Here is a 14,045-nt window from a genome sequence, read left to right as displayed (position 1 = left end):
AAACTGGGTTAGAAGAACTGCTTTAAAAAGGTTTATTAGTGAATGGGCTACATGTAAGGCCACACTGAGATGCAGAATTTGATAAGCAGTTAAAAACTTGATCTTTTCAGACAGAAATTTTTAAAATATATATTAAATTTTTATACAGTGGAGATGAGGAGAAACTTTTTTCTAAGAAGTTATGACAGACAGAATCATATACAGACATCCCATGGAAATATTGCAGGTTCAGTTCCAGACCACTGCAATGAAGTGAATATTGCAATAAAGCCAGTCAGATGAGTTTTTTCATTTCCTGGTGAATATAAAAGTTATGTTTACACTATATGGTATCTTCCTAAGTGTACAGTAGCATTATGACTAAAAAAAATTACATACCTTAATTAAAAAATACTTTATCGCTAAAAGATGCTAACCATCATCTGTGACTGTGTGGAGTTGCCATAAACCTTCAATTTGTAAAAAATGCAGTATCTTCAAAGCACAATATGGGAGGTAGGCATTAATACTATCCAAAATATTTGTCAAACTATCTTCTATTTATCTAGTTCTTATCTTTGCATTTTTCTGTTATAATATTTTTAACTTGTCGATGCTATAGAGTTCCAAGACAACTTCTTAGAAGTACAGTTTTTAACTTTAGTAAACTGAACTACTCACCCTCATAAGCAGACCTATGTCTGGCTTTAGTTGTTTTTAGAACCTCAGCTCACTTTGCTTACATATAGCTCACTAAAATTATATATGGCTAGGGGGAAAATATTCAAAAGATAAAGTAGTAAAGAGATCATATTTGTGGTTAGCAGAGGTGAGGGGTTGGAGGAAGGGGAATTGGATGTAAGCAGTCAAAAGGTATGAACTTCCAGCTTTAAGATAAATAAGTACTAGGGATGTAACGTATAGCATGATAAATATAACTAACATTGCTCTGTGTTATACATAAAAGTTGTTAAGAGAGTAAATCCCAAGAGTTCTCATCACAAGAAAAATTTTTTTTCTTTTTCTTTTATTTTGTATCTATATGAGATGATGGATGTTTGCTAAACTTATTTGTGGAATTATTTCATTATGTATGTAAGTCAAATCATTATGCTGTATACCTTACAGTGCTGTATGTTAATTATATCTCAGTAAAGCTGGAAGGAAAAAAAGAGATAAAGTAGTACAGTAAGGGGTGTTTTGAATTTTAATTTCATTCTGTCTAATGGGAGTGGGACCAATATACGTTGTGTGAATTTATCCCACTGATGTTTTATTATTCATTAGACATCAGTGTCCCAAGCAACCTCCTGGCTAATCTGTCCATTAATACAGCTCAAGGTAAAAGTTACTTATTTTGTTTTTCCTTGTCTAGATCTCCTCTTCTAAGTTATGTTTTTCTTGGTTCTTATTTTTAATCTCTATTTACATTTTGCTGTTTTATTGCATATACTCTGCCATTAAGTCATATTAAATCTTTTGTGGAGAGTGATAAGGCATAAATCAAATAATATTGGCTGTTTCCATCTATCTTACCTGTCTCCTTTGTTTTCATCTCTTCCATCTGCCTCAAAGTGATCAGAATTCTGATGAGATGGTGGCCTGACACATCCACTCTCAACTCTAATCCAACTATCAATTCTGTCTCCATAGAGAAACAGGTGCTTAGACTGCAGGGTGTGTGCAAACACTCTGACCTTTCCAGGGGCTGGATGTTTAGGATAGTTCTTGATTCTGGGCCTGGCAGTTGACCTGGGAGGAAAATCTGAATTCTTTTGTTCCTGAAGAAAGATTGTACCTCTGAGTTCTGTGGATCACTTGGAGGAAGACCCCTGTCATTCCATTCATTGTTGTTCTAGGAAGACCTGCTGATTGTCAAATCTTTGGAGGGGCCTTGATCCTTCTTATGTCAGAGATCAGCAATCAAGCTTTTTCCTGTGTTTGCAGAAAGAACTGAAGAGTTTCCAGTTTCATGTCCCTGTCTGTGAAGAGCAGTACTTCCTACCACTTGTGGGTTTCCATCACTCCCAGGTACCCTAGTAGCTTGTTATGTAAATAAACTCATGGGTATGCTAAGGAAATCATCACAATCTAAGGGGACCCAGCAGCAGTGTCTTTGAGATAGAACAAGGAGAGAGAGAGAGACAGAGAGAGAGAGAGAGAGAGAGAGAGAATGGATAAAGAATAGGAAAGCTTCTAATATAGTAATAAAACTGTTAGAGGAGACAGATGACTATTAGAATAACCACAACAAAATATTTTAAAAGAAGGCTCGAAGAGATTCTATTATAGCTTTATGAAGACTTTCTGAAACTTAAAAATCTGATAATTTTTAAATTTATAAACTGAGTGTATGAATTGAGGAGAGATTAGTCACTATAGAGATCATCCTGGAGGGTCAAGTAGAAGACACTTTGTAAAACAGCAAAAATATAAAGAGAATGAAATCATGGGGAAGAAGCTGCAAGATTTGGAGGAAGCATCAGGAGTTCTGAAATATGGAGAATAGAGATTCTAAAATGGTGAAAAAGGAACAGATAGAAACATAACAGTTGAAATAACCACTGAGAAAAACAACATTGGATTGAAAAAAAGACTTGTATATTCATATTGGAAGTGCCCAGGCAGGATCGGTTTCCATAGCTGAGGGTTGGAGATGAGAGGGAGAGAGAGCAAACAGGCTGTTGGATACTGACTTGGCTTTTCATTCTGCTCCCAGTGGTACTGCTTTGGGAATAACATAATGCTGTTTTCATGTCATGTGATGGAGGAACCTTGATATTCTCTGATAACACCATATGGTCACACCTTAAACTTCTCATGTGACATATCAGCTCTTGTTCCATTGGCTTCCATATCAACTACTGTTATCTAATGAATGAAAAAGTTGTGTATAAGCACCACTGCCATATAAGAGAGTGGTTCCTGTTACAGAAATTATTTTGAGTTGCTGTGCATGCTGGTCGGTTTGGATATACAAAATGGGCCTGAGAACTAGGTTTGGGCTGGGAAATGAGGAGAGTGAAATTCTCTGTGATTAGGGAGAATTTGGAAAGTCAGAAACAATCTAGAAAGGAGGGGTGAGATTGCATGTGGCTGGGATTTTATGTGGTGTAAAGTATCCAATGAAAAATCCCACAAGGAATTAATCCAAAGAAAATAATAAAGATGTCCAAAGTCTAATGCCTAATGCTTAGTTTGAAATTGCCGTAAACTTTTCATGATTCTGCCCCATCTCTCATATTCATTTAAATCTGCTGTAATTATGAATACCCCTCTATGTGTCTGAGGCAGAAAGAAATTTACTTCCCCCAAATTGGTGCTTTAAATATAATTAGGCTTAAGGAAGCGAGCTAGGTTGGGTTTCCAGAAACATCTTTAGGAAGACTGCATCACTGTCCCACTAGGCAAGCCACTGAGTCTGAGGCCTCTAATGCAGCCTTGCTGGAAGCAAGAAGCCCCCACTCTCACCAAACCTGCCTCTCAATTCATGGAACCAGAGAATGGACACTGGAATGCTGGTGTAGGAAGAACGATCTTATATTTCCATGACTTTCTTGACAGCGGCCACAGCTGAGAGTTTCAGGAATATGGAGCTCACTGTATTTCTGCCTTTGGAATCTTATGAAAACGGCTTTGACTTACAGAACCTAATTTGCTTCCAGACTATGGCACCTGGAAGATAGTTGGTGCAAAAGTCGAGACAGACAAACCAAAGAATGAAGCACAAGGCTGATTTTCAAGAGCCAACAAAGTGGGGACAGAGATTGTTAGTATTAGTAGGACCTTAGATAGTATGGGGGCAAGAAGATAATTCATAAACAAGAAATCAGGGGGAAGCAGGATCTGAGGGACAGAATAATCATAACACCTCAATCTAGGTTACAGTTGTCTTTGGGGGACTTGGATTATCTTGGGTGCTTTACAGTGACTTAGAGCCAGGGTGATGGGTCATGTGAGGACTAAACTACCTCTTATATCCCACCTAATAGCAAACATTAAGAATCTACTGGGCTTCCCTGGTGGCGCAGTGCTTGAGAATCTGCCTGTCGATGCAGGGGACACGGGTTCGTGCCCCGGTCCGGGAAGATCCCACATGCCACGGAGCGGCTGGGCCCGTGAGCCATGGCCACTGAGCCTGCGCGTCTGGAGCCTGCGCTCCGCAACGGGAGAGGCCATAACAGTGAGAGGCCCCAGTACCGAAAAAAAAAAAAAAAAACCAAAACAGAATCTACCATAACCTGCTATTTCCTGGGCATTAGAATCTTCAATTAAGCTGGTTAGTAATTCAATTTACCAATTGATTAGAGTTGGCACTAAGAGAGAAATGAAACCTATTTGCTACCCTGCTTGTCAATACTTGTGAAACAAGCTTAAGTAGTCCCACTTGCTGCATATCACAGAGGTGTTATTGTTTAAAACTTGATGACCAAAACCAGTGAGTTGTACACAGAGATAGAGGCTGTACATGTTATTTCATTTTTATAAAATTTATCAGGAGGCAGTGTCTATCTATGTATGTCTACTGTTAGAAAACAGCAACCAAAAACCAAAAGATGCTAGGTAAGAGTGGCTGAGCATATAAACTAGAGGGTCTGTAATTGAACCATTGATTGAAGTGATTTAACCTTATTATTTCTATTATATTGTTCCATATTGTTGATGGTCTTAAGAAACTTGTTTTCATCTTATGAAAACAGACATGAAGAAAGCAAATGTAAGTATACTAATGAAATGCTAAAAACTTTCATATGTAGCAAGGTATGTATATATATATATGTCTGCTAGGGGTTTAATTGTATCTCCCCAAAATTCATATGTCCTGACCCCAGTAGCTGAGAATGTGACCTTATTTGGAAATAGGTCATTGCAGATGTAATTAGATAAGATGAAGTCATTAGGGTGGGCCCTAATCTAATGTGACTGGTATTCTTATAAAAAGGGGAAGTATGGGCACAGTTACCCACACAGGGAGAACATCATGTGACAATGAAGGCAAAGATTGGGGTGGTGCTTATACAAGTCAAGGAATGCCAAAAATTACTGCAAACCACCAGAAGCTAGAGGAGAGGCATGGAACAGATGCTCCTTGACAGCCTCTAGAAAGAGTAAACTCTGCTGACACCTTGATCTCAGACTTCTAGCCTCCAGAACTATGAGACAGAAACTATCTGTTGCGGGAATTCCCTGGCAGTCCAGTGGTTAGGACTCCATGCTTCCACTGCACGGGGCACGGGTTCAATCCCTAGTCAGGGAACTAAGATCCCACAAACCATGTGGTGTGGCCAAAAACAACAACAACAAAAGCCTACAAAAACTATCTGTTGCTTGTGCCACCCAGGTTGTAGTACTTTGGTTGTTATGGCAGCCTTAGAAAACAAATACAAATTATAAGAATTTTAAAAAACATATAAAGAATATTGAATTGATAAAGTAAAAATTAAGAAAAATGAACATAATGACGTTATGTAAACTGTTGCATACACTCAGGGGCCGATCAACACCTTTCCAGATGGTGGAAACTTTGGCCACAAATCTCAGCATGACTGAACCAGCTATAAGAAAATTCTATGCTGCTATAAATCAATGAATTAAAAAAAGATATTTAGCCTCTTAGTAGTGATATGAAAAATTTTGATTAGAAATGGAACCTTTGGAAGCATTCTTTACCAAAACAACATGAGGCAGTAAAGGAAGATGAATCAGAAATAGAACGTTAGTGTCATTTCATAAAATGTATGTGGGTATATTGCTTCATTTCTGACCTAAAGTGTCCTCTGTGGTATCATAATAAAAAAGATAATCAACTTTAGAGGAGTGTCGAGAATGAAAATTACCTAGACTTTTGACATTTAGATTTTCATGTGAAATGGGGCCAGCTTCCATGTTGATATAAAAAATAGGCTTGTAAATAGATCTACTGGTGCATATAATTCAGTGGTGTCTGCCCTAGAGAAGGTATAAATAGGCCACATCACTAATTCCTCCTCCAGGGGAACACACGTTCAGTCTTTTCTCTTTCTATCCATAACCAAGTCTTATACCCAAAGCCTATAGTGTTTTGTAGCAAGTCTAAATACAGGGGAAAACTTTTTTATTAATGTGTAAACCTCTAACAGTTATAACTAAAAAGTTTTTTGTTTTTTTAAACATTTTGTCCTTCTGCGGTCCACACATTTCTGAATATTTTCTGTGTGTATTTTTTCTACTAGTGTTCATACTTAGTAAGAATCTGGCAATTTCAGAAATGAGAAGGCATTTTAACTTTCCCTATCACAAAGGAAAATCAAGATTATATCTCAACCCCTTGGGAGAGTTTACATACTGCTGAAAATGACCACTTCAGTGCAGTCAATAAAGGTTTATGTCTAAGTAGGATATTATTATCTACAGGACAATATGAGGATGATTTTGCTCTAAGGCCAAGAAAGAAACCAAGATCTCTTGGTGTTAATTTGAACTAGGACTCAAAAATCTTTTGAAAAGTTAAGCATTTGTATGAAAATAGCTACTAGTAGCTATTATTTGTGGAATGTTTGCCATGGGCCAAGCACTGTATTAATGCCTCATTCACCTATCATACATACAAGATTTTTGTGAGGACCAAAATTCTGTATGTGAAAAACTTTGGAAACTTGTAAGTTGCTGAGCTGGGTGAAGCTCAAACCCAGGGCTAGAGTCTGCTGTTCACCAAAACACATATCACAGGCTGTGCTCACATATTTGAATGTCCTAACTCACCAATAAATACTATTATTAAGAAACCCTAAAAGGGTTTTATCTATTAAAATTAATTCATAATGGCAAAAAATGAGAAGTGCAATGTTCTGCTTTGGAATGTAAAAACGTTTAGTTTAGTTATTACTGAAATTGGGGCAGGTGGGGTCCTCAGTTCAGTTTAACTTAGGACTTAAATTTTAGATGCATTGTTTCAAAACCACAGGAGCTTCCCTGGTGAAATGTGAAACCGCCTCCACCCCCAGCCACAGAGGGCAAGGAGGGACAGAAGAAAGAGGCAGGCTACTCCAGACAGGCAGGTGGCAATTTTTTGCTTTTGCTTTTGTTTTTAATTAACATTTAACATATATATTTATTTTTTTAAATTGAAATTTAGTTAATTTACAGTGTTGTGTTGGTTTCAAGTGTATAGCAAAGTGATTCAGTTACACACACACACACACACACACATATTCTTTTTCAGATTCTTTTCCATTATAGGTTATTATAAGATATTGAGTATAGTTCTCTGTGCTATACAGTAGGTCCTTGTTGTTTACCTATTTTATGTATAGTAGTATGTATATGTCAGTCCCAAACTCCTAATTTATCTCTCTCCCTGCCCTTTCTATCTGCTTTGGTAACAAATATTTTGTTTTCTATGTCTATGGGTCTATTCCTATTTTGTAAATAAGTTCATTGGTATCATTTTTTTTAGATTCCACATATAAGTGATATCATATGCTATTTGTCTCTCTCTGTGTGACTTACTTCTCTAGTATGATCCATCCATCTAGGTCCATCCATGTTGCTCCTAATGGCATTATTTAGTTTTTTTATGGCTGAGTAATATTCCATTGTGTATATATACCATGTCTTCTTTATTCATTCATCTGTCATTGCTTCCATGCCTAGAAAAATTTTTTTAAATTTGTATGGAAACACAAAAGACCCTGAATAGCCAAAACAGTCTTGAGAAAGAAAAGCGGAGCTGGAGGAATCAGGCTCCCTGACTTCAGACTATACTACAAAGCTACAGTAATCAAAACAATATGGACTTCTTAATTTTTGCCAATCTAATGAGAATAAAATGATATATCATTCTGCTTTAAAAAAAAATATGGCACTGGCACAAAAACAGACACATAGATCAATGGAACAAAATAGAAAGCCCAGAAGTAAACCCACATACTTATGGGCAATTAATCTACAACAAAGAGGCAAGAATATGCAGTGGAGAAAGTCAGTCTCTTTAATGAGTGGTGCTGGGAAAACTGAACAGCTACATGCAAAAGAATGAAATTAGAACATTCTCTAACACCATATACAAAAATAAACTCAAAATGGATTAAAGACTTAAATGTAAGACTGACTAAAATAAGCCTCCTAGAGGAAAACATAGACAGAACATTCTCTGACATAAATCACAGCAACATATTTTTGGATGTTTCCTAGAGCAATGGAAATAAAAGCAAAAATAAACAAATGGGACCTAATTAAACTTAAAAGCTTCTGCACAGCAAAGAAAATCATAAACAAAGTGAAAAGACAACCTACGGACTGGGAGAAAATATTTGCAAACAATGCTACAGACAAGGGATTAATTTCCAAAATATACAAGCAGCTCATATAGCTTAATATCAAAAAATCCAAAAACCTAATCAAAAAATGGACAGAAGACCTACATAGACATTTCTCCAAGGCAGGTGGCAGTTTTAATAAGCAAGGGAACTTACATATGAAACTTGTCTTGGGCAGCCCCAAGTTGAGTAGATCTCCATACCCACCCACCAGAATCTTAAAAATTTATATAGAGTTTTTTTTTTTTTTTTTTTTTCTTTTGTGGTATGCAGGCCTCTCACTGCTGTGGCCTCTCCCATTGCAGAGCACAGGCTCCGGATGCACAGGCCCAGCAGCCATGGCTCGTGGGCCCAGCCGCTCTGCGGCACGTGGGATCTTCCCGGACTGGGGCACAAACCCATGTCCCCTGCATCGGCAGGCGGGCTCTCAATCACTGTGCCACCAGGGAAGCCCTCTATAGAGGTTTTAACTGGGTTCAGTCACATATACCGTCCAGATTGTCTCAACAACGTATTACTGTCTCAAGGCTGCATTTGAAATGACTCCAGCAGGGGAGAGGGTGAGGAGCCTCCAGTTGCCTGGGTCTAGCTTATGGGTCAGCTGACAGTCATGTTCTCTTGATGACCTCCTCCAGCAAGATGACAAGTATATAATCACAATGCATAAATGTGTGCAGATTATAAGAATATTAAATTGTTATTTATTCCATTAGGTTTATATACATGTTTACTATAAAAAAGAGGTGGCAGCATAATCATTTTGAAATTCATTCCAAGTTGTTGATGTCTTGGTAGTTCATTCTTTTGCTACTGCCGAGTGGTTTTCCATTGTCTAGATAGATGAACCACAGGTTTTATATCCATGGATCCGGCGATGGACATTTGGATTATTTCCAGTTTTTGGCTATTACAAATAAAGCTGCTGTAAACATCCATCTATAAGTATTTTTATGTACATATACTTTTATTTCTTTTGGGTAAATACCCAGGATTGGAATGGCTGGGTTATCTAGTAAGTGTATGTTTAACTTAAGAAACTATCAAATGGTTTTTCAGAATAGTGTCAGTTTACATTCCCATCAGCAGCATGTATTCTCATAACCTCCCAGTGCTTGGTATGACCAGTCTTTTTATTTTAGACATTCTAATGGGTGTGTAGTAGTATCACATTATGGTTTTTGTTTGCATTTCTTTAATGATGGCTAATGCTGAGCATCGTTCATGTGCTTATCTGCCATTAGTAAACCTTTTTTGGCAAAATGTTCAAGTCATTTACTCTTTTTAATTGTTTTTTACCTGTTATGTTCTAATAGTTCTCTTTGTATTTGGATAAAAGTCCTTTATCAGATATGAGATTTTCAAATATTTTCTCCCAGTCTGTGGTTTGGTCTTTTTTTTCTTTTAATGATGTCTTTTGGAGAACAGAAGTTTTTCATTTTGTTGAAGCCCAAATTATTAATATTTTATTTTATGGATTGTGCTTTTGATATCTTATCTAAGAAATCTTGACCTAACATAAAGCACAGAAGTTTTTTCTTATGCTTTGCTTTATAAATTTTATAGCGTTATATTTTACATTTATATCTGTAATCCATTTCTGAGTTAATATTTGTATATGGTGCAAAATTCAATTGAAGTATATATATATGTATATATGTATATGAATATCTGTTTGTTAAAAAGACTGTCCACTGAATTGTGTTTGAAACTTTGTGGAAAATCAGTTAACTATATATGTATTGGTATATTTCTGTACTATCTATTCTATTCCATAGATCAATCTACCTATTTTGGAGCCAATACTTGTATCTAGATTACTATAGTTTTATGCTAAATTTTTAAGTAAGGCAGAAGAAATTTGTTCTTTTTCAAAGTTATTTTGCTTATTATAATTCCTTTGCATTTCCAAGTGAATTTTTTAATTGTCAACTTATACAAAATACTTCTGGGATTTTGATTGCAATAATTTGAATCTATACATCCATTTTAGAATAATGCCACCTTAATTAAGTCTTCTGATCCACAGACATGACGTATTTCCCCATCTAGTTAGATCTTCTTAATTTCTCTTTTCAATATTTTGTAGTTTTCAGTGTCCATATTTTAACAGATTTATCCTTAAGTAGTTCATATTTTTACCCTATTATAAAAATATATTTTAATTGCAATTTCCAATGGTTGTTAATAGAAATACAGTTGATTTTCAAACATTGATCTTTTATCCTGAAACCTTGAAAACTCACTTATTAGTCTTAGTAGCTACATAGATTTTCTGCATAGATAATCAGGGCATCTGTGAATGACTAGTCATGTGTATGGGTGGTAGGATTATGGAGGAAATTTGGGATGACCATCATGTTTGATATCACTATCATTAATAAGGATTAGAAGTGTAGAATTAATAATATGTTTTGCAAGAAGAAAAATGATTAAATTTAATGCTAGATATGTTGAATTCTAGGGTCCCATTGGAATTCCAATGGAAACATTTATCTCTTCTTAGGGGAGCAATCAGGAATGAAGATATGTATTTGGGAGTCATCACTGTAGATGATGCTCTGCTTTGTAGAAATATATAAAATAAAAATAAAAAGAAGAATATCAAGGATAGAACCATGGGAAGCATCATGTTTAGTTTAAGGTGGAGAGACGTGGATATTTTCATGTGCTGAGATAAGAGAGAAAGGAAATTAATTTAGAAGGAGACTCTTTAATTTCCTTTTCCTTAATGCTTTGTTCAGAATCACTAATATCTTTGTAAATCCAAGAGGAAGTATGTTGTTTCCCATAAGGGGTCATATCTCTATCTCTGGCTTCTGTCTGGATTCGGGTCCATGAAAATAAATTTGTTTCTCAGTCTGACATTGCATTTCTGAAATTGTAAATCTGAGAGACAGTTTCTATGTGATTGTGAGCCCTCCAGTATGTCATAATTTTTTTAAAGGTTTTTAGTAGAATAACTTATTTATAGTTACAGAAATAACGCAGATGCATTATAGAAAATTAGAACACAAAATGAGCAAAATAAAATAAAAACAAACATTACATTCCCACTGCCTTAGGGATCATCACCATTAATACCTTAGTACATATTAATATTGTACATCCTGTTTCATAAGCTGCTTTTCTTAGTCAATGATCCTCATCTTTCCTGTTCAGTAAATTTTTATCTCATCTAATACCCAGATCATATTCAAATTTCCACAATTGGCTAAAAAATGTCCTTTACAGTTGATTTATCTAAGTCAAGACCACACATTGCATTTGGTTATTATGTCTCTTAGATTATTTTAATTTGGCACAATTGCTTTTTCTAATGATCCTGACTTATCAAAGAGGCTGCCATATATCAAACTCCTAAAGATTTAGTTTCTACAAAGAAGATAGCCTGTTTTCATAGAGCTGTTCATGGAAAAATACTGTCCTAACAAAAATCAGTAATCTCATCAATTTACTAGTGTACCAGTCAGTACTTTGTCAAATCAGCCATAGTTATATATGATGCAGGCAACAAGAGCCAATATGTATGATGGAATAATTAGGACTGTTTCTGTGGGATCACTGAGCCTGGAATGGAAAGACCTAGATTCCCCTTCCATCTCTCTTTGTGATTCCAGCACATACCTCCAGCACTGGTCTTTATGGCTCTGACTCCACAGTCCTTGATCCTTGTAATATTAACTCTTTCTGTTCTCCCCGACAGAGGGATGGTAGCTCCTTCCTCTGTCTGGTGGTTTTTAAACATGTTCACAGATTCTCTGACATTCCTCCCACTAAGAGATAGGGCCTATGTCTTCTTCCCTTATATCTAGACCAAACTTACTGACTAATCAACCAACAGAATATGGCAGAAGTGACACTAAGTGATGTTTGAGTATCAGTCGTAAGGGGATGGATTTTCTAACCTTTCTCTTGGATTACTTGCCATTGAAGTCTAAGCCATCAGTAAGAAGTCTGAGACTGTTATGTTGTAAGGAAGGCCAGGCCACATGGAGAAGCTCTATGTGGGTGTTCTAGCCAACAGCCCTTGCTGAGGTCCCAGCCAACAGCCAGCATCGACTATCACATGTGTGAGCAAGTAAGATTTCAAGATGATTCTAACCTCCATCACCATCTGACTATAACTGCATGAAGGAATCCAAGTGAGAGCCACCTAACCGAGTACCCCCTTCCCCCAGATCCTAAAACTGTGAAAGATAATGATTTTTAAAAATGATTGTTTTGAGCTACTGAAGTTTGAGGTACTTTGATATGCAAAAACAGAGAAATGGATTACTCAGTTACTCATTTCTGAGTTACCTCATCACCCCTGGTTTTCTCTCTTACCTCATCTACCATCTGTGTATCCAATCCCCTCAATTAAATGTCCTCTCTTTGAAAAACCTAGAATTGTTTCTGTTCTCCTCACTCGAACCTTACTGATAACCCTCCCAGGTAGGGCCTGCACAAAACAGCCAGGAAAAATTGAAAAAAAAAATCATCCAGATCACATGTTGATCTTTTTTAGTTACATGGCTTACTATGTTTATTATCAACTGGTTTGTAAAACCAGCATCCTAAAATGTTTCTGTTCTCTCAGAAACTATAAATATAACCTTTTGAGCATGTGTAGAAACCTGCCCTATATTTGAATAAGTACAAGATAAGAATTTCAGAATTTGTTAAAGTTCTAAAAAGAAATGGGATTCTTAATGGTATCTGTTTCCTTCACTACAGCAAACTGCCTTTTATTTTTGTGCCTACCAACAAAAAGGGAGAGAGCTTTAAAAACACACCCTTATTTTTATTTTTATTTTAATGTCTTTTCCTTAGGAAAGTTATAATGTTTCTTTGTAATATGAGGAAGTATAGTGAAGATGATTCTGGCATAAAATGGCTTTCACTACTTAAAAGCTGGCTTTGCTTGTGAACTGCAGCACATGTAGTAAGAAGTCTGCTGCTCCCCAAGCATTGTAGGGTGCTTAAGACTAGGGACTTAGATTTATGTGAATGGAGGCAGTAACTCCAAAACTTCATGGGAATATTCCTCTCAGGGTGTCAGGCTCTGCTGGATACTCCAGGGAGTAATTCCAAAGTGAATCCCAGGGAGTTACATTTTACAGCCTTGGAGTGTGTGGGTCCTGAGTTGGTTAGAGTCCAGGAAGCTAGCCTTTGGTGCCTGTTTCATGGAGAAGGAAACTTCCCAGAGCAGGCTTTGCCACAGTTTCAAAGATGTTGTTTAATGGACAGCAAGTCTGCTTCCGTAGTTAGTACTGCAATATTAGTTCTGCTCTCATGTTTCCCTTTACCATCAATTTCTTTGTCTCCTCTGACATCATTCTGCATGCAACACATGGCCTGGGTCAGCTTCAGTTTTCTCTAGCTCAGCTTTGGGAACTGAGGTCTCACTCATTTTCTGACACAGTAGAGACTAAAGTAGGAGACTCCAATCCATCAAGCAGTAGAAGAGAAGACAAGTTTTGCTGCCAAAATCCACGAAACCAGTGCTAGCCCCACGAGGCACTGAGCTGCAGCCTTTCCTTAGGATCTGCATTGTTGGTCCCCTCCACATGGCTGGGTTTCTACCTGTCTCTGTCTCATTGCATCACATCCTGCTGGCACTGGCCCTTAGTCCGGAACCCTTACATACTCTGATGGTTCTCTGACAACCTGCCCGGTTCTGACCTAGCTCTTTTGCTAGCTCTCTCTTTACCATCCTTGGCTGAAAACTGCCTCACGTTTACTTGGCCTGGTGATGGCGTCTGTCCCCAGAGAATGATAACTCACAGC

General features: G+C 37.0%; 1 protein-coding gene across 4 annotated transcripts in view; it reads left to right on the top strand.

Annotated features, from left to right (window-relative positions):
• The window catches only part of GRXCR1 (glutaredoxin and cysteine rich domain containing 1), a 347,061-nt gene that overhangs the window by 165,083 nt on the left and 167,933 nt on the right, over positions 1 to 14,045 (top strand). For 3 of the 4 annotated variants that reach the window (XR_010841072.1, XR_010841071.1, XR_010841070.1), the window contains exon 5: positions 1,839 to 2,010. The exons of the other annotated variant lie outside the window; for it this stretch is intronic. The gene's annotated coding sequence lies outside the window, so the exon portion shown is untranslated. The remainder of the gene's footprint in view (positions 1 to 1,838; positions 2,011 to 14,045) is intronic. 4 annotated transcript variants of the gene reach the window in all.

This window comes from Kogia breviceps, chromosome 6 (genome assembly GCF_026419965.1).
Source record: "Kogia breviceps isolate mKogBre1 chromosome 6, mKogBre1 haplotype 1, whole genome shotgun sequence".
NCBI classification, from domain to species: Eukaryota; Metazoa; Chordata; class Mammalia; order Artiodactyla; family Physeteridae; genus Kogia; species Kogia breviceps.
Note: the sequence above shows the minus strand (reverse complement) of the source record. Positions and strands in the feature narration are given on the sequence as shown.